The sequence below is a fragment of the Athene noctua genome, chromosome 1 (genome assembly GCF_965140245.1).
Source record: "Athene noctua chromosome 1, bAthNoc1.hap1.1, whole genome shotgun sequence".
Taxonomy (NCBI): domain Eukaryota; kingdom Metazoa; phylum Chordata; class Aves; order Strigiformes; family Strigidae; genus Athene; species Athene noctua.
In genome coordinates this window covers 152,572,587-152,594,784 of record NC_134037.1, presented here as the reverse complement: position 1 = coordinate 152,594,784, position 22,198 = coordinate 152,572,587, and the positions used below count along the sequence as shown (strand labels likewise).

Genomic DNA, 22,198 nt, shown 5'->3' with positions numbered 1-22,198 from the left:
CAACATTATTATCAAAATTCAAAACACAACATTGAGGTTCTTCAGACACGGATGCTACTCAGCCTAAACAGCAATACTTCGCAGTAACGTATCTTTTTATGACAAACCTAAGCAGGAAAAACATAATAAAATCTTAGGTAACTTCTTTATACTTCAAAAGACAGAGATATTTCTTTTAGATGAGACCAACAAATACATAAAGAACAAGCTGAGCCAAATGAAAAACTGACAAGGAAGCTTAAAGGGCATAAATTTAGCAGAGGTGAAGAATGCTTACTCTGAATCTAAGAGTGTGTGCACAGGTGCATGGGTACACACATACACACATGCACAGAAGATCGTTTCTTTATTAGGTTTGTGCTTCACTCTCCAGCTTCACACAGGGCACCTCCCTGAGTGACAAGCCATCACATCAAGATACAATGTCTCTAGCTTGCCCAACCAAATATTGCATACACTCTGAATTGCCAGAAAATGGGTTCTGCAAGATGAAAGTCTATCTGAAATTGCTAGTTGAAAATTCTATCTCACGCCCAGTGAGCAGGCAAAAAATACTGAACGTGCTGGAAAATGAGCATGTTCATCTGTGTCTTCCCTGCATTATTTTACATAAATATTGAATTTGAGATTTTGCCAGTGTTTATTTGTGGGGTTTTGGCCAAAAACCTCATTAAGTTCAGAGAAGCATGGGAGACACGGAGATGGACAAAAATCTACATGTGCTCTTATAAACCAGAATCCACTATTTGAATGCAAAGCATTTGAAGGAAAAGGAGACATGACATTTTCATGAGATTATTTCATACCATAGCACCTTCAAACTTTATTCAACTCCTTGTAGGCAAGTTCTTACAGTTCAGTAATGAGAAACAGCCTATCTACATGATACAAGATGAATGCCAGTCATGTGCTGAGACCCCTACAAAGAGAGCTACAAGAGCCTAAATATTCATATAGGTATGAATGCTGATTAGTTAGCCACACCCTTTCAGAAGTAATTTTGTCCAACTTAGATAACTACCCACTAATTACCTGCTAAGACATTTCTGAATGTCTGTCACACAAGACATCCTAGTATAACAGTAGGCCCCAAAGTGTCTCTAAATACCTCAGCCTTCCACCTTAAAGTTCACCTTTGTGAAGCATTTGTGAAATTCCATGATTACTCTTTCAGAAATGTACTTATCAAAAATGCTCCATTTACAGGGATAAATAAACACCAAACAACTTAGCTAATTACTGGAGCTACAAAATCAAGCTAGAATCTAACATCCAAGCTCTAGATTCTCCACCTTGCATATACTAATCAAAGTTTTAGAAAACGTTTTGTTTGTTTGGCTTTTTTTCCCCCCCTCTCGGTGATAATTGTATAACTTTACTGTCCACAAAAGCTTGCTGCCGTGATGCTGGGAACAGCAACCTTGATATAAGTGAAGGTAACTAATAAAAACCCATGTTGATTTGCTGGCCCAAACCAACCTAGCTCTGACATCTAAGCTCCACAAACTACAAAGTAGATCTGAAAAGTCTATTTTTCTGGGAGTAAGGATCTATGCAAGCTCTGTGACGTACTGACACTCAAAACTCTGAGAAGTTCATAAAAGCAGTATATAGGAAAAGCTACTTAGTAAAAAATACCCACAGGCATTAAAATTTAACATTACATTAACATTTAAATTTTAACATTAACATTTAAAATTACATTAACAGTAGCATTAAAATTTTGGAATACTTCAAAATGTGATTAGGTCTATCTAATAGATCAATGCAACCTTACTATCTCTGCAAGTACTAAGTTTATTGCAATGATTAACAGTCTGAAACTAGTTATTAATAACTTGAAAGATGTAAGAGTATAATCTGTAAATGTAATCTGTATGATTAAAATAGATAAGTAATATATAAATACATATTATATATATTTTAAAATAAGTAAACTATGATGCTAACACAAGTTCTAACTGTATTTTTAATTATCTTATTGTGCAAGTTCTTACTTCTGTTAATAAACAATCATGTATTCTGAAAATAACACAGAAAAAATTTTACTATCCACTTTGTAAAAAAAGTCTGGAATTCAGCAGTGAAAATAAGATTTTTTAAAATTACAAATATTCTAAGAAAAAAGTTTTGAAGTTACTTCCTTATTTTATATATTTTCCGTCTTAAAGGTTTCATCTTCTTTAGACCGAATACCTATGTAATTCCTATCACTTGGGGGGGGGTGTGTGGTGGTGACAGGAAAAAAAGACACAGAGGGAGGGAAGGAAGGAATGAAAAAACAACAGCTAAGGAAAAATTCCACAGTCTGTACACTTTTCACCTGGATGGAATGGAAAGGAGAATAAAAGTTTTGGCTGTGTTGTTCCCTTTCCCCTCCTATTACGAATGATTGAGCTACAAATAAAATAACTACATGTGCCTCTACATATTTGGTGTTTCAAGCATACACCTGAATGCCTAGGTACACATTTAGCATTCCCAGGTGTCTTCTATTACAGTTATTGCTCACAAATATTACCCACTAATTTTAGCATACATATCACTAGCCCTAACAAAAGGCCTGGATCTCATGAAGATGTCTTTTCTCTTCTTAATTCTCACAGCATAATCCTCCTGGCAATGAGTTATTTAATAAAACAGTTCTCTCTCCCTTTAAAAAGATACCAGTCAGGAAGTCAGATATTGCATCAGGCAGCTACTAAACCAGACCACCCTCCTAGCCACCACATTAGATACCAGTCCTTTGGAAGTTGCTACTAAAATGCTAAAAGCCAAGTCTGCAAGAAATTGGTTCCAGCAGACAGGAATGGAAACATCTGACTTAGTCTTGCTGTGGAGCAAAGAACCAAGATTTTTCCTATCATCTCACCAGAGTCCATGCTGCGCCAGCAGACAATGGGACTATTCTGAGAATGACCCTATTAAGCTGTGCAATTATAGCAAACTGCCAACTGAAAACCAGATTTTTTTTTTTATGCGTAAGTCCAAACATTATTTATCAATCAGATGGGAAGTATCCTGCAGTAAGTTTTCTCTCTAATTCAGTGTACTAGGTCTGCTCTTTCCAGAAGACTTTCCAAAAGCTCCATTTAACGTGATCAAAATACAGCACTTTATTTTTTCTGTCTGTAAACTCTCTTCTGTTTTGTAATGCAGCTCACAAAGTCAGTTTACAGTACTGGCTTCAGCTCCAGCTTTGCTTTCTTCACATGTCCAAGGCAAAACCCAAGTACCCAATCACTGTGCAATCACAAAAAAAAACCAATCACAAAAGGCATCAGCTCTGAGATGGATGTTTTATTATGTTCATTATACAATTTTGGTAACAGTTTAATTTTTGCTGGTTTAATCCATCAGCTCTCCTCTCCACCTCTGTATGTTTCTTCCTCTGTTCTCAAGAAACGAGTTCACAAGGCTTCAGCACATCAGGTCAACTGTCTTTCCTCATTTAATTCCTTACTAAAATAAACAATTTTTTCGTGACATTCAATAATTCTTAGACATACACTCCACCCATGTATTAGGGAAAAAAGCAGGCATTTGAAAACTTATTAATTTAAGAAATTGAATCTAAGTTATTTATTTCATATAAGTCTTCCCATAAGATTTGTCTTTCATTTTAAACTTTCATCTCTACAAGTCAAAGATATTCTGGTAGCTGGGTGTCAGCCAGGCACACTACCCAAGGCACCATGAACATATCATTAAATAATCAACAATGTAAGCTGTTCCTCTTCAGAAATGAACAGTTATTATAGTGCCTTGCTGGTTTAGTACAAGATAGTCCATACCTAAAGAGACAAAACATTAGGATATAGACAGAGAAACTTGGGTCATCTCAGAGAAAGCACCACATCAACGGGATTTGAATCAGAGATAAGGAAAGAGATTTAATAGTTTACTTTCTGTTAAACAATTGTATTAAAAATTCCCTATTATACCTTGGAAAATACTCACTGGAACAGGATTGATAATAAAAGGACAGATTTTTAAATAACGTTCTCTGCTGAGATGCATCCCCTGCCACTTATGTCTGGCTTCTGAAGCTTCAGTTTTGACATATAATTAACCAAGCGAAGACCACAGTAAATACAAAATTTGAGTCAATGGCACTTATGAGATGAAAAGCGTAAATACAAACACAAGGGGAAACCAGTAAAGAATACTGCAATCAGGCTGTACTTTTTTTCTTTGAGTTGGACTGTCTCAGCACTAAGTGAAGCTATTTATCATTACCACTGTTGCATACTAGACTATCCTGATACTCAGATAAAGTAATAGCTTCCCTACCTTTAACCCAAAGCTTTAGGTGAATTTGTGAAAGGGAGACCTTAAAAAACGCCAACAAAACACCAATACCAAAACGAACAAAAGTTACCTGAATGCAGATAAGCCTGAAAAGGAAAGTTTTTTCCATTGAAAACAGCCAAACAAAAGCGAAGTTTCAAATCTATTCCTGTCTAAAACTTACTTATTTTCTTCTCTTTATCATAAAAAATGGTTACCTTTTCCTTCTAAAGACAGTAAGGTAATTACTACACTTGAACTAGATTTTGTGACTTGAACAACAGAGTGCAAACATGAATTTAGCAGCAGGCTTCCCTCACTTTGGAGGAAACAGGTTAGGGATACTTGCGTACTTTTTCTATTTCACTTCTCATGAACAAACTGAAAGCTTCAGAAGACTGTGACTTGTTTAAGAGTATCACCCTCTCAGCTAGAAAATGCGGCATGTAGGAAAGCTTTCAGCATACAACTAGCTGCAGATGCATTTCAAAATATAAAATGTTATGCAGGGGGCATATAGGTACACTCACAGACAAAACCATTAAAACTCCTCTCAAAAAAAGAAGAAAGTGTCTCAGAAGAAGCAGCCTTTTAGTTTAACTTTATAATGTTTAGTTTAACTTTATATAATGATGATTAAACAAACTAGGCAACCATACTAAACTTAATACTCAGAGATGAATAGGAACAATCAGCTCAGATTTTACTCGTATATAACAATTTTGAGATTTTGATGTCTAGAATATGTATATGTTGGATTGCATCCATTTTAGTAAATCCTTTGCCACCACAAAATGTATTAACTTTACCTATTAACTTAGCTAACTGATTAACCAAGACGTAGGTGCATTTGTAATATAGTAGGATACAATTGTGAGGTAACCATAGTAAATTTAAAGTTTGGTAAGAAAGAATAAATAACTATTTTGATTAATGGTTCATTTCCTTTTTACAAACATGCAGAAAATGAAAAGCAACTAGAATCTGCAGCATGGCTCTGCACATGCTGTCTTCTTAATACAAGTTCCATCAATACAAAAAAGAATTTATCTTGCACTTTATTTGACAGACGTGACTAAACTTTGTGACTGAGCTGACCAGGTTACTCAAACAGTTATCCAGACTTCCATTAACATGAAACAAAAGAAATGCCTGGCCCCTGAAATCTCTGTTTTTTTAAAGGATGGACACCACAGATGGACTGGACTTATACAGTAGATTAGTACACAGAAAGCAGAAATAAATGGTTTAACTATCATCTTGAGCATATACTGAAAAAAACTGCTTTATGTATTTGACAACATGCATCATTATCATTTCAGAGTTACTCAAAAAATAGGCACATAAGGACTATGACAGTGCCACATAAATTCCCTTTATCCACCATGAATGTCCCTTTTTAGAAAAATTTATAAAATAACTTGTGTATTTGGGGTCCTCGATGCACACTACTGCAAAATTTTAGAGTATGCAATTAAAAGACAAAGAAAAAAGCAGCAACCTTGTCAAAAGCAGCAAAAGAAAAATAAGAAAAAAATATCAGGCTTAAGCTCCAAGGAAGAAATCTGTAAGTGAATAAAACCAGAGATTTACAATGGAATTTGAGTTGCAACTTTAACTATAGCTTTCACAGTCAGGGACAGGGACAGTCATAGACATTACCCACACACACAAAAGATAAAAGAGAAAAAAAGTATGTTTGATATATCACAGATGTCTTCCATTACCTGTAATTATCCAAGTTCAGACCACACTAGGAACAAGAGATACACAAGGAACAATAGCTAACTGCATGTTACAAGGCAACAGCGTAGTACTTTTCCAGTACATGATGTCCACTTGCAATGAAAAACACCAAGCACCCTACTCACAGGATACAAGGTTTTGTTTTACACTGTGAATGTTTTCATTAACTAAATGAAAGTTAAAATGTGTAATTTTTTAAAAAAATATTATTTTAAAAATATGTCCCGTTAACTTTCATTCAGAGATACTTACAACCATGTACTTCATAACAACAAACAATTAGTACAGATGGTCTGAATTAATGAGGCTAGTCCTTCGTTCCAGTACAAAGTATATAAATTTTCTAATATATTTATTGAATCTGTCTTGGAACTTGACACTTTTGCCCCCAGTACTCTAACTAAAAAGCTGCTTCAAAACCTCACATCTCTTATAATTAAACACCATTTAAAAATTTCTAGTTATTTAAGATCATTTTCTATTAATTTGTTCTTGGGTAAAATCTAGTCTTTCAACAGTAAGGAAATACCTTCCTCTTCTACACAGTCTAGATTTTTCACCTCTAAATTTCACTAAGTCAAGCAAAGCTTCTCTTACAGTCTCTTCTAAGAACCCTGATTCATCGTTCTTCCAGCCATTCTTGTAGCTCTCCTTAGCATCACTTCTAGTCTCAATTCACGTCTCTGAAAAATGTGAGATAAAATTTGTGTACAGTATTTCAGATAAAGTCTCACTTAGTGTTTCTATAGTGGAACAGATGCTTCCTTTTCTACTTAACTGTATTTCTAACCTCAATCTCACCAGATGATCAGTCATCTACTGATACACTCACGAACTTTCTCATTTTCAGCGACTTTTGCTTCGTAAGATCATTGCTCGTATTTGACAATTCTGTTAATCACCTTAAATGCAAGATTTTCTGTTCATCATTCTAATACAGGGCTATGAGCTTCAGCCAATACTGAATTTACAATTATTTTATCCCCTTTGCCGGGTAAAGTCCTAATACTAGTATCTGTAGATTCATGCTCACACAAGACCAAATGTGACAATGTTTTAAAGTTAAAATTATGAAAAAAAGCCATTTAATGACAGATGAACATACCTTTCTCTAAAATATACTATAATTAAAAGGGTGAGGGAATAAAGTATGATCAAATATCCACCTGTTAAATGAAAAAAAACCCCTCACCATCCCAAACAAACAATTTCCAAAACAGAACAAATGACTTTACACATCTGCTTTCCCTCCCACTTCTCTTCCATAGTATTTGATAGTGCCACTACCATATTCATTATTGAAAAAAAATTCTGAAGGCAAGACTTACGGGTAGTCAGACATGTGCAGTGCTGGCTTAATCTCTTTTCCCTAACACCAAAATGCTGCAGTTTTCATCAGACACTACTGACAGGGTAAAAACATATTCACAGTAGTATGCCAAAAAGCCATCATGCTGAATACAAAGTCAGCGTGTTCAGCAGCAAGTTCCCTATCATTACATAACAAAATGCTGAGGAAAAGAATCTTAAACTCCCCCACCAAAGCAGGCACCCTGGCTTCCCCTTTTGTAAGTAAGATCCTACCCAGTAGCTTACAAAGATGGAAATACTGGATCATTACCATAAACCACAGACTAATTTAAAGACAGACTGGTCTTTTGGGTTTTGCTTCACTCTTGAGAACATAAAACTGACATTTTTCATGCTCTTGTTGCTGCAGAGCAGATTTGTAAGTAACATCACCTCTTCATATGATCCCAAGATGTGGTACTTTCCATAAAATTCTGACCTACTTAGTGGTTTCAAACTTGCCTTTCTACTTGTTGCATTATGATCCAACTTTTGCAGTTGCAACTCAAAAATTTCCAGTATCAAGAATACTGTAAGAATTACAGAAACTGTGTGCAGGACATCTATTTCTTCTCACACTTAAAGTTAATTTTGAAGTTTTTCCACCAGAAATCAAATGATATTTCTGCTGATGCTGTACATTTTTCAAACTCTGCTTTTTAAAAACAGCTTCTTTGTAGCTTTCCTTGCTGTTGCATAGGGTTGAAAATACTTTTCTCCCCTTGTTCCATTACACAGTATTGAGCAAGAGCCAATATGGTTTCCTTTTCATGTAGATGATTTTATAATTTAACCATCTATTTTTCCTTTGAACCTTCAATTTTCCCATAATATTTTTTAGTATCACAGGAAAAGGGATACAGAACTAAAGAAAATTATTTAGTCACGGTCCTTTTCTCACTTTGTCTTCAAAATTCTTTAAAGATCAAATTACTCATAAAACCATTACATTAAACTATCAGACTCAATTAAAAATATCTTCCCTCTTCTCATTTTCTTCAATCCAAATGTTCTCCTTTCTTTACAAAAGAGAAACCACCTGACAAAGTGTTATTCTTACATGTCTGATTTATTTTATTCACCTTTTCAAGAGAACTGAGGCAACTGTGACTTTCAGCAGGATTTATTGTTTCGTTTGCACTATTATCTCCCTCTGGAGAGATCAGATTTTGCTGTCTCTCTTCCACCAAAAGAGAATAGATGGGCTAGATAAATTGTTAGATCTTATTTCTGGGTTGTCTGTATTCCTTTGTCCACTGACTGAAGCTCTGCCTGCAGTAGTATGCCTGCACCAGGTCTCCTTCTTTTCCCAGGCTACTGTATAAACATTTCAGTACCCCTGGGATCACTAAACAATTGTTTGAAAAGTTCATCAGTTTCAAGGTTCCTTTCATGCTTATATCCAGCCCTGATAGTTCTTTATTTAGATTAAAAATCAGACACCTAAATAGCGGATGCATTGCCAACAAGCTTCTGAATCAGCAAAATCTGATCTCTTAACACAGTGAAGAGATCTTCCTCTTGCCCAATGTGACTACATCCAAGTGAGTTAATTCACCTTCGTGCAATGCACCTGCCCCCCAGTGAGTGATTCTATGACTACGTCATAGTCCCATGTTATTTTCCGTGGCAGAGGTTTTGCTACTTTTTCACTTATGGTATTTGAAAACACCTGTCTGTCTCCCTGAAGTGACATAAGAAAATTTTTGCAGTTCCACTCATTAACTCACTATACTGAGAACTTCTTTTTAAAAATGTAGTTTCCTCTACAATATTTTCAGTACTGGTATATTACACAACAAGAACATTCTGGAGGGATATGGTCCTACTCTATTACTCTATTACATATCTGGTTCAGTGATACTCAGTGTGCACTGTCATTCAATATCAGCCTAAGAAGAACACACGCAGCTGTGTTTTTTAATACTTACTGCCCCAAAGCTCTCTTTCTAACTCCATCTGGTATCCAACTCATCTTTTCATTCTTTCACCTCCCTTTCTGGCAGCTGGAGCCAACAGAGAGCAGGACATGTCCCCTCTTCCACCCCAGTATGTCCCTGACATGGCATAAATACAGTAGCTTTACCACTGTGGTCATGCTTCATATGCAGCACGCACCCTGAAAGGGCACCATGAGATAACCACTTTGTTATCTCAATGTGGAGAGCAAAGACAGTAGCAAAGCTGGACTAATGGGCATGGCAAAAAGTGAGCCCTCCTGCCAGTAGAGCTGCAGGGCCATTTTTACCTCACCAAAACTCCACTGTTTCTCACATCTTACCAGATGATCACAATTACAAACCAGAGTTGTTCTTTCAAAAGGTTACTTATCTTAGTGCTTTTGCTATTGTAATCACTGCACAAAACTTATGAAAATAAGATTTATGCAAATGATATTAGTATCTCAAAAATATGGGGACATCATAACAGTTATTAAAATATGCAAAAGTTGCTGCAAAGAGAAAGAGAACAGTTCTTGGTGTCCCCAGTGCACTGGACAAGGAGTCATGCATTTCATTTACAGCAAGGATAATTCAGGTTAGATGTGAGGAAATAAGATAATGAAGCAACAGAATGCATTACACTCAACAAACAGTGGAGTCTCCAACATTGCAGGTTTTCAAAACAGCTGTATTAGACAGACATTTACCAGGACTGATACTGCAGGATGATTTAAGACATCTACTTTGCAGTTCCTCCTGAACCGTAGTGGAGAATGTCTCCTGTTGGCACTTTCTCCCAGGCTTACCCTTCAACTAGCTGAAAAATACGGCACTGATATATACACTCACAATGAATGTGTAGCTTTCAAACACTGTTCATTCTCATTTCTTTGGGAGACAAGATAATCTGAAGGAGGAGTGCAAGGATTGCTGCCTATAGTACAAGTGAAAAACTGTGGTAGTATGCAGCAAGCTAACAAAAGACAGGCAATGCCAACAGTTATACAGTTACAACAACAACTTTGTTTACAATATAGTCACAATAGCCATGTGATAAATATCCATGTTAAACGGGCACATAAACCACCAAAACTTTTTTAGGCATTTTAGAAGAATCTATGGAATGACAGAGTACATTTGCTTAACAAAAATATCTTCCTTCAACCTCCTATACTTTTTTTTTTAATCTAAGCAAATTAAATATAAAATATCTTCATAAACTTCATATAAGGACAGTAGAGAATAACTTCTTAAAAGAATTTATAATTCTCAACACAAATGTTAGCCTTTTTCTTCCCCTACTAGAGAGCCAGTAAGTCGGAAAACAAATCCAATATTTTCAGATGTGGGACAGCACATATACCAACTTGAAATTTGAACTTCATTATATGTAACTTATCTTTCAAACGGAAACCATCAGCTACCTATTTCTAGTAACACATGGGGAGCAGGGAGACTTGTCTACTAAGGAGGGCATAGAAGGAATCACCAAGTTCCTTCTGCACATAGAAAATTTCAAATATAGACCAATATTTCTTAGCTACTCAATCCTTTCCACTAAAATGTTTAATACCTTTATCAATATTCTGGATGATGGGATTGAGTGCACCCTCAGTTAATTTGCAGACAACAACAAATTGGGTGGGAGTGTCGATTTGCTGGAGGGTAGGAAGGCTCTACAGAGGGATCCAGACAGGCTGGATCGATGGGCTGAGGCCAACTGTGTCAGATTCAACAAGGTGAAGTGCTGGGTCCTGCACTTGGGTTACAACCCCATGCAACACTACAGGCCTGGGAAGAGTGGTTGGAAAAGCTACCTGGTGGAAAAACACCTGGGGGTGTTGGTCAACAGCCGGCTGAATAGGAGCCAACAGCACCCTGACTTGTGCCTGAAGAAGTGCAGCCATCAGGACTAGAAAAGTGATTGTCCCCCTGTACTCGGCGCAGGTGAGGCCACACCTTTATTACTGTGTTCAGTTTTAGGCCCCTCACTACAAAAAAGACATTGAGGTGCTGGAGTGTGTCCAAAGAAGAGCAATGAAGCTGGTGAAGCGTCTGGAGAGCAAGTCCTATGAGGAGCGACTGAGAGGACTGGGGTTGTTTATCTGGAGAAGAGGAGGCTGAGGGGAGACCTCATCAACCTCTACAGCTACCTGAAAGGAGGTTGTAGTGAGGTGGGTGTTGGTCCCTTTTCCCAGGTAACAAGTGATAGGATGATAGAAAACAGCCTCAAGTTGCACCATGGGAGGTTTAGACTGGCTATTAGGAAAAACTTCTTCACTGAAAAGGTAACAAGCACTGGAACAGGCTGCCCAGGGAAGTCATTGAGTCACCATCGCTGGAGGTATTTAAAAGACCTGTAGACATGGCACAGTGGTGGACTTGGCAGTGTTAGGTTTATTGTTGGACTCATCAATCTTAAGGGTCTTTTCCAACCTAAATTATTCTAAAATATAGTCATGATTATAAAGAATTTAATGGCACCCACAAACACTCTATCTTTGAATACGGTAATTTAAATAGCAATTTATTTACTTCTAATATATGCTAATTCATCCATTAGTTCTCAGACACTCAGAAAACGCAGATAATATTTTCTCACTGCTATTATTTCAGTTCTAGATGGAGTTTAAGAAGTTTAGAACATCACTGTATTACACATTCTCATGAGGTCCCTTCCCAGCATTCAATTTTATGCTATTTTTGGCTCAGTGTCTGAACTTTTGGGGAAAAATTAAAATTGACAGACTGGTGTCCACATCCCTTTTTTCCTGTCCCCTACACTGTTACTGCTTTTTCTGTCTCACTGTTATGTGAGATAATACTCTTCATTCTTAGCTAGAACAGGGTATCTTTGTTACTCTTTTTCTCCACCTGCATCATTACTCCTACGTCCACATAGAATCTCCACTCTCTGCTGTTAAAAAAATACTAGAACTTGCACCATTCTCTCAATTTCTGTTAGCTATGGATTCACAATGTTTTGTTATAACCACTATTTCTGGGCTTATCTTACCTCTCACCTCCTGGTTCTGCACTCTGGATGTTACTTGCATGTCTTTTTTTCCTTTCCTTTGCTCCTTTGAAGTTCTTATGAGAATCTCTTCAACGCTTCAAATATGTTCAGTAACAAAACATGGTAAATCAGTGTTTTATCAAAACAATGTGGAAAGATCCCATTTTATTTAGTGAAAGTCCACCTTGGACAATTTAAAAGCTGCAATTTGATTCCAATTGCACCATATAAATGCCAGATAGAATGAGAAACTGTCACTGTAATTGGCAAGTTCAATACAAGACTTAAACACAGCAAGTCTAGGCTTTTACGATGGCTCATTTATGTGTTATTTGCTGGGTTTATGGGTGATGAAAAAGAAAATACAAAACACTTCCATGATTGGAGTAATTTTTGAAGCAAGTATGCAATTTTTCTCATACATAATATTGGGGCTATTTATGTGATAGATTAAAAAAAAATTGTCTGCAAATGACTTCCCAATACAAGTGCTTTACAATAATGCATCTCCCTGACATATACATTATATAATCCTTCTGTCCAAAATGTTTAAACCATTCTATAGAAAATTAACCTACTATTTGTGTTAATACTTGAAAATTCAGTATGTCTTTGTCAGTGTTTATTATTCCAAAAAAAGGTAAAGCATAGCTCCTTTACAACATACTATTGGATATAATATTGGAATGAGTGCAATAATGCAAACTTTACTGAATTTTAGTTTTTGAGGTCAACAATCAAGATACTAAAAAACCCCTCGTTGCACTGTCACAAATACCACTAGTGTGGTACAAAGCATTTACTTATTTATTGCATGCTGTAAAGTGATTTGGTAAGGATTTCATTGTGTATTTAGGTTCAATTTCACATTTGTTTCCACCCAGTGGTCTGGCCCAAATACAAGGTTAAGAAATATGCAAGCAAACCCTACGTAGGATGTTTGATCTTATAAAAATTCATGAATATTGTTACCACATGCTTTCTTCTCACACACAAAGGAATCTAAATACCATCTGCACAAGATAGTCTAATTAGGGGATTAGGACCACAGAAGTTCTGCTCACTCACGTGTTCAAGCGCCTGCTCCCTTGGCCACTTAAGAAAAAACATAAGTGAAGGAGAAAAGGGACAGAAGCACCTTCCCGGATTCAGTGTAGACGGGAGTTAACTACCCTCACAGAATTTGCCCAGCGCTACCCACGGGAGTTTGCATTTTTTTCCCTTGATGTATAATGCCTGGCCCAGCACAAGGCTTGTGAATAAACTTGGCACTAGATGAATCACATTTTAATAAGTTCAAATGATATTCTGCAACCAACTGGTATTTAATGGCTGCAGCATACTACAGGGACCAATTTTTCAGGATTTGGCACTAACAATAGAAAAGTAAATGATAAAAGCACATAAGTAGTTCTTAAACAAAATAAATGAGGTATAAACATAAGTAAAGGCCGTACTGAATATATAAAGAGTCTGACTACACACAAAACCAAAGATCCATTTGGAACCACCTAAACTTAGAAATAGAAATGATAAATGTACAAAGCAATCTTCTATTCAAACAGAGTCACTAACATGCTTCACCATCAAATTAAAAATATTTCTGTTTCCCACGTCATTTTTCTTTATCACAGGATAATTTATGAAGGCTAGTAACAACATGCAACCCAAACCCTTAAAGGAAAATCAGATCTTTGTATTTTGAACATGAATTCTGACAAGTTTCAACAGCTTATATCGTATTGAACAATTTGACAGAAATTTGTAGAGCTAAGCAATGAACTTGCTCAGAAATATGTATTCAAAACATTTTTTTCTCTTTGGCGCACTGAACGCTCATAAACAGATGGGTTCTAACCTATTTAATATTTTTTTTTTTTAATTTTATTTTTTTTACCATTTCTGTAGTGTCTGTTGATAGTTCACTTTGACCAAAAAAAAAAAGTGAGACTGGTCATAAATCATAGTTATGCAATGAGCCTGCTTCTGGACTGAATACATGTGTATATCTTATCTATCACTGACTAAAATATGTATTCTGAAAACTTTTTTCAGTTTGAAGCTAAGTCAGAATATCTTTGTGGGAATAATGTATAATTCCAGACTATGGAAATATTAAATGTAATGCCCACTGCTATCTTGATCTTATAGCTAGGAGAATGCCATACAAAAAGTCAAAGTGATATACCAATGTTGTGCAATAGAACCAAGCAGGGAGGGAATGCCTGATCTCCAAGACCTTGCAGTGGCATTGCCAAGACTGGATCAGGTCTTTACTAGTGTCCACATAAAGTGTAAGTACCTTTTAAAAGCACTTTCTGATAATAAAGATGATCAATGTTGTGCAATAATTAAGCTGCAGAAGGAAATTACACAAGTCAGTTAGTGTTGAGGTATTCAATGTGATTACATCATTGAACCTAATTTTGATTTTCAATGTTATTGCTTGTTTAGTTTAGCACTGTCATGGAGGACCAAAGACTGATTACAAGGAATAATGTTTTAAAGTGATTTGGTAAGATACAGCTGGCCATCAAGAAGAAAAGCAAGTGCCCAAACATAGTTTAATTACTTAAGCTAGATTTTAAAGTAGCTCTGAAAAATCAGGGCTCTACTATCTTCCCTGAAAAGATTTGTCTTAAAATTTCAGTGAATTCACTAAAATAAAGAACACACCTTTAATCAAGTAAATATTCAGTAACTGGCCAAGCCAGAACAGGCAGGCTTCTCTCAGCATAACTATCTTTGGTCTTCCACATTTGCTGCATAAATACTGAAGAAACAGAAGACCACTAATACCATATCCATATTCTACCACGTGAGTGGTTGACTTAAAGTGTTCAAAATTGGAGCTCTGGCTTGCTAGTGACTAATATTCCCTCTCCCATTCCGGACACTGTAATGTCTTCTCAGATACTGGCTTCCGCAATGAACTCACACTGTCAACAGATGTGAGGGTGCTGCTTACTCAGCTTACAAATGGTTGCCAGAAGAGATTTGCTGCTTCAGGCTGCATTAAATTAATCCCAGTAAAGGCAAGGTTTATTTTCTTCTTCAACAGTTTTAAGAAAATACTGATGGCGCAATTCTGAGCAAGGCTAAGGACAACTGGGCACTGGGATAGCCTTGGAAAAGCCAGAGCTCTGCTGGAATGTTCTTTCAAGTCCACATTACCTACAGGGTATTCACCTCAGAAACTCCACTTACCCTTTACAAGATAATGCTGTTTGCTCTTCAAATGTTTACCCAGAAAGTTGTCAGTAACAGTGTATATATACATTTAAAGTCAAGGACACAAAGCTAGCCAGTGAGGGTAATAAAATCAAATAAAGTGCAAGCTATCGAACCTTTTCCCCAAAGCTCTAAACTAGAAGAAAGACAATTTCTTTCAGCAGAAATTTTTTCAAGATTACTGCTATTCTTAGAAATTCAACGTCTGCATGGCTGATTTTGTTCTAAAATTTTATGATTGTAAAGTAAAATCTAAAATAACAAAGGCAGACCAATTTTGCTTCCATTTTCAATACCTCACCTAGAAGAAATGGCTTGGAAAAGTAAAGATTTCTTTGCTGTTCTGAAAGTTAACTCAATGCTACAGAGCCAAGTTGATACTAAACTGTTTTTTTTTTTTTCCATTTATCTGCCTGATGAGTCAAAGAACTACTACAAACTGGGCACTTCCTACACTGTTTCCTCCTCTATCTTTTGCCTACCATATTACATACATTAAAAAAACCTTACCTATAGCACAACAAAATTCTAACAGCTACTTAAAAAAGCCAGTGCAGCAATACTTTTTTTTTTTTTTTTTTTTTTTAACGTAATAAAATTATTTTAAATATTATTTTAGCTGGACAGCCAGAGTCAGGGACACAGGAAAGAAATATCACAAACATATTACTCTACATATCTAATTGCAAATGCTCAAAAATAACATGTATTAAGGAAGCTGCAAAGTGATCTTTCAAGTTGTAAGTACTGCATGTGAGATATTCACGTAACGTCCAGTAACATTCACCCCTCTTATGCTGATAAGCATTACTGCCAGTGGGAGTACCGTATTCAAGGACTGAATTGTGAGCTAGGCAACGTTAAAAGGGTTGTCTGCTTTGAAGTCAGCAGAGCAAGAAATAAATATGGAAAGTTCTAAACTCAACTTTTACTTTCTTTATGTAGGCATGGATTTTCTACACCCAAGTCACACAGTTCCTTCACAAAGTATGTATTTGTACAGTATTAAACAGTGCAATATATAACTTGTACAATATTTTGGGTTACAGAAAATTTTCAGCCTCCTCAGTATTATTACAGACTTTTTTTTGTCCAGCCTTGACCTGCATTTTCAGCTTTTCCATGGATATTTATAAAAATTAAAATCATTGGGAAAAAATCTCTGAAGGACACTGAGAATTTACATGTGGCAAGAAATGGAAATTTAAGTTGTCTGCAACATCAAATGATAATCAAATGAAAATCAAATAATAATCCTCAGTGGTTCAGACACAAAAATAATGTCATGTTTACTGGTAAAGTATTATTAGATAAGCTCAGGAGTTTTTGGACTTGACAGATCCACTAACTCAAACTAGTAAATGACTCAGAAACCTGTTAGAAGTTGTTAATTTTAACTCCTAAAGTTTCCGCATAAAATATATTCCAAAGGTAAGCTGAAAGCTAATTACTTATTTTTCTTGATTCTGCCAAGAATACTTTTCAACTGACACTTTTGGCTTTACTCTCATCCTCACTGAACTGCTCATTACAATCTCCACCAGTTTGAGTTTCCTGATATTTACAACTTCATATTATTCCTTTTTCAGAAAGACACCATTAGAAAGCTCTCAGGCTAGATAAATGAACTATTTACAACTAGAACAAATCTGCTAGATTCTACTTCCACCAACATTGTTTGTTGAGTCCCACATTCATGACTTGGTCACAGTGGGCCCTGGCAGGTTCTAATGGTAATGTCAAGTGTTGGTACTCAAGCCCTGTAAGCAGGAGCAGCAAGACTGAGCAAGGTTTACTTCATTCTGTTACTACGACAGTCATGTCCAGGAGATATAAAGAAAAGAAGCTGGCTGCAGAATGGCAAACACCAGAGCTGGGTTATTCACTGCAGCCATAGATTTCAGCAGACACAGCAGCAAAACACTATCGCCTTGTTCTCCCTTCTCCCAAAGGCAAATTGGTATGAGAAAGAAGAGTTAGGCTTCATTTGTCAAGCATTTACTAGAAAAAGCCAGAGGAAATTAAATTCACAAGCAACAACCGAAGCATGGGAGAACTTCAGCACTTCTCCCTGTAGATTGCCTCTACCTAAGAGTCATCAGTTCCTTAGTTTTAATAATGTATCCCATGTCTTTCTAATCATGTTTCTAACATACCACTTTTAAACTTTCTTTTAAAAAAAAAAGCTACTATGTTTACTTTGCTAGCTGACAATGCTGTAGAGGTTCCTGAGATTCTGCAACCTTGGGAAAACTGGTGCATGAAGTGGACCCAACAGGCTAAATAATGAAATGGAGCCCAAGGCAACAGAGCATCTGGAAAGCTCAAAGATGGTGTAAAGCCACTTCGGTTTGGCTCCAGGCTGTAATCATGACCCTTTTTGAACTCTGTTGAACATTTTAAAAATGCCACATACTACAATTGTCTTTTTTATTTCGCCATTAGCCTCTATAGTGAAAATAGCTCATTATCTCTTCATAAGAAAGAAAATATTTCATTGCAGGACTAGGCTCAAGGCCTGCTTTGCCCAGTATTACGGTCCCATTAGTAGTGAGTTGCAGATTCTTAAGTAACAGATGTAACAGAATTATTGTTTTCCTAATACATAGAGTTCAGCTTCTGGCAGCCAGAAACTGTGGTCTGAAAGAGTCTGCATCTGGACTTACATATTTAGTAGCCATTGACAGATCTATTCTTCATAGTTATTTATTTCCTCTAAGAAATATTTCCTCAGGAAATAGTACTAGTATATTGCACCAATGAAGCCATTTCATCATGCTAGAAGGAAAAAAAAGGCTGAGAATTTCCAATTCAGTAAGTTGGTAATTTTCTTCAGAGTTTTGCCAGAACAATACCTCAATTAAGCAAAATGATACTTCATTCTGCATTTAATGGGAGCCAGAGAATAGACACAAAAATCTTTTTCTGACAGCCATCCGAGAAACCATGAAATCTTTAAAAATTACACTCTCATTAGAATGGATAACTAAAAAGGAGTAATGGAATTTTTCTGGATTGTTACATGCAGGCTGTCAAAACACAAGAAAAGCTTAGAAAGTATACTTTCTATGCCTATACTGGGCCCTTAAGCCTTTTGCTCCTGAAGACTGCTTGATCTGTACAAATGAAAAAATTCTTCCCTTCCAAAGCATTTCAAGGAGGAAAATTACCCAAGTTCCTCCTTAAATACAGCTTTTTAAAAATGTTATCATGGTTGTTATTCCAGTGAAAAATAATTTTATCAATTTACCTGGAAGCAGCCAATCATTCATTGCAGGGCTCTGCAACAACCATTTCAAATACTAAAATTTTAGGTTTTGTGAGGCAACCACTAACATAGGACAGGATACGCAGACAATGAAGACAAGAGAAAGGTTCTTCACTATAGTTCTACGGCTGTCCCCTCCCACTTTTTTTAAAAAAAGTACATACAAAGTAATGAAAAAACACCCACAGACAAACAAAACATACAAATAACCAAATTAAAATGGCTGAGCTAACAAGGGCAATGATCTAATACAGTGGTTCTCAACCTGTCGTCCACAGACCCTGGGGAGCCACAATGTCATCACAGGGGGTCCCCATGAAGGCTTAAAGTGGGGGTGAGGAACATCTAGCCCAGAAGTATTTAGTGTGGCCTGCAATAAGCACTGTGCCTCCTTTTCCCACAGCCTCCTCCCCTCAATGCTCCCCTCATACTCAAGCTCTTCCCCCCTCACCTGCCCTGATGTGATAGTATATTAGGTGCTATTATGGTTGGTGGGACCCACTTTAACTAGGTGTTTTTTCTCTTAAAGACATTTTCTTAATCGAACGGCCCTCTTTAGGGCCACAACAGGGTTGAAGTCTATTTCTCCAAGTAGCAGCCCTGGACCCGTAAACAAAAATATATGGTGACCAAACACAGACAAACAAGGGGGAAGGTGAGAAGAATTGTAAAAACTTTTAATCAAATTTTAATGCAAAAACTGGTTTCAAATTCAGAATTAGCACATGAAAATATCACAAAATGGGCCATTTGAGCAAGAAAAGTGTTGATGCTATTATTTTAAACTCGTATGGAAACCTTGCAATAAAGATATTCTGAGTCTGTACATTAACAGATTAACTTATTTCCCCTTCTCTCCAAACTTGGAAGATCCTTCATGAGAAATCTGAGATAAATATTTGATGCAGTCTAGTGCTTTAAACCTTGGATTAATTCTTGGTGGTCTGCAACCACAAAAGATATTTAAAGGGAGGGTCCATGGCGAAGGAAAGGTTGAGAACCTCCAGTCTAACGCTTCACACAACAGAATCATTCAAGATATTCCTAGTTCTCTTCCAGAAGAGAAAAAGGAATAAAATTTCATCAAAAGTTACTGTTAAGCACCAAAAAGTTAAAATTGAGTAACTGATAGAAATGTGAATTTTTACTGAAGATGTGTCACTCAGATTTGATATAGTATTGGCTGGTTTAACTGCCAGTATGACTGGAAGGGCTGAGTGCTACCAGAAAACTTCCGACATCTCATGGTAGCCTAGAATTTTGACTACTAGAGCTAACAGAATTCCCACAATTAAAAGCCCTCCAACAAAATCCCCTTAGCTCAAGAGCTGATTCTGAATACTAATTGTGCCTATTCTATCAATGCCAGGACCTTCTTCCCTGTTCCCTTCTAGTAAATTGTATTCATTTATTATTTTTCCAGCAACAATACAACTGTTTCTACCCTCAGCTTATTATGTAGATGAACAGCAGTCTCTAAAACAATTTCATAGATATTCTCTTAGAATAGGTATAATTAATTTTACAACAATCTGGACAAATCCTGAAGTGAGTTCCTTAGGAGGCACTGGCTAATCTGAAAGAAAGAACCAAAAGCCTTCCCAGACCTTCTCAGGGTTTAACCTTCCTAAAACCTTGCTTTTGCGTTTCAAATTTATTGTGAGTGACAGAGAAAGGAGGACAGTTTGTCAGCTGCCTTCCTGGACACATAAAGAGTTATTTAAATGCTTTATCAACATTTTGGAAAAGACCTCTCTTTCAAAACCAAGTTCCACCACTTCCTTTGTGGTTCCACTCAAACAGTGGGCAACAGCATTAATTAAAACCAGGCGGCCAGATTCAGAGTATGAGCTCTGTTTGTTGTTTTAAATTGTTGAATATCAATTACCTTATTATTTTGTGATTAGCATGAAACATATGCATCTATGTCTTGTGGCTTTTGGCAGTGATTTAAAAAAAAAAAAAAAAACCAAAACCCCAGCAACTTTGCATACGGCTGTAAAACAGCATGTTTCCAGGCATTTTTAGCGCTGACTAGAGCCATTCTCAATCTGCTCACCAGCATGAAGTTAATTAGGAGAGGCATGAAGCTTATGGCTGGGTGCAGAAATCAGCAATGGAGCAAAATTATCCCCTTTTTGGCTTGAGTCAGTAACTGCCACTGCATCTACATGATTTTTTTAAAGTGCTTTCACTGTTAAGTATCAGTTCAAGCTTTAACTTTGTATCTTATCCAATTTTCTAAATCCTTCAATGAATGCAAATTGATGAACATATGAAAAAGGAAAGAGCTAATTATGTAGAGCTTGGGGAGGTACTATAATGTACTAATTTACAGAAAATCCAGTTTCAGACACAGCCTTGGGATTCCTTTATGAAAGTCCATTTTCAGCCAGAGTGAAACTGGCCATTTTATTCACAGAATGCCAAACCAAGCTTGTGCTGCAATGCATAAATACTTTACAGGAATATCCATGTAAGAGGGAATCTCCCTTAACAATTCACAAGACTCCTGAGTCATTATAGGCCACACAAGGCAAAAAAGAAATTACTGCCTTGGATTTCCTCAAGGTCCCGTCTATTTTTCTCACACAACAAAATCGCAGTAAAAGCAGAAGAATATGATGAAAGAGAAGTAGAGAGGAAAATCTTCCTGTCTAAGTAATAGATTTCATTCCTTATATGATAGGAGGTCAGGGTTTTATTAGAGGACACATATAAAAGACCCAGAAAAGTAATCTAGGAGTAGATGAAATTCAAACTCCTTTATTTTTCTTAATTTTGCAAAGACTGTATTTCCTTGATAAGATCACCTTTCACAGTAAAAGGACTGCCCAGCTACATAATAGGGTATCTGGTAATCCCGATATGCCTGAAACTGCATATGCATGGATTAGTTTTCCAGTTCAGATATGTCTGCTTTTGAAATTACTCCCAAACATCCCCACTTACTGCATTTTAGTTTTCATCACATAGTAGTCCTGCACTGTGTGAACCTGATTCCCTTCAGATGAAGCTAAGACAGAAAACAGGATCCAGGAAAGTAGCTAAGCATCTGGACCAGAACTAGTTTAAAGTAAAAGCTCTGAAGCCCATTAACAGCTGATGTTAGGCCCTTACCACAAACCTTTTCACTCTACTTTTATTACACTGTAGTATTAGTCAACATCAATATAATCACGGTCTTGCTAAGTGTCCTTTGGCTTATACTAGCAGAGTTTAACTAAAGATAGTTCAATCTCATACTCTAGGAAGTTGTCAGACATCAAGGAAACAACATTAGCTAGGTGAAAGAGGAGACATGGGACGATGGAGTAACTGTGGTTCAGATGCTAATGACAGGAAGAGGCTTGG

The 22,198-nt window shown here is 36.6% G+C and overlaps 1 protein-coding gene across 4 annotated transcripts in view; it reads right to left on the bottom strand.

Annotated features, from left to right (window-relative positions):
• The window catches only part of ROBO1 (roundabout guidance receptor 1), a 745,923-nt gene that overhangs the window by 200,365 nt on the left and 523,360 nt on the right, over positions 1–22,198 (bottom strand). The window lies entirely within an intron of this gene.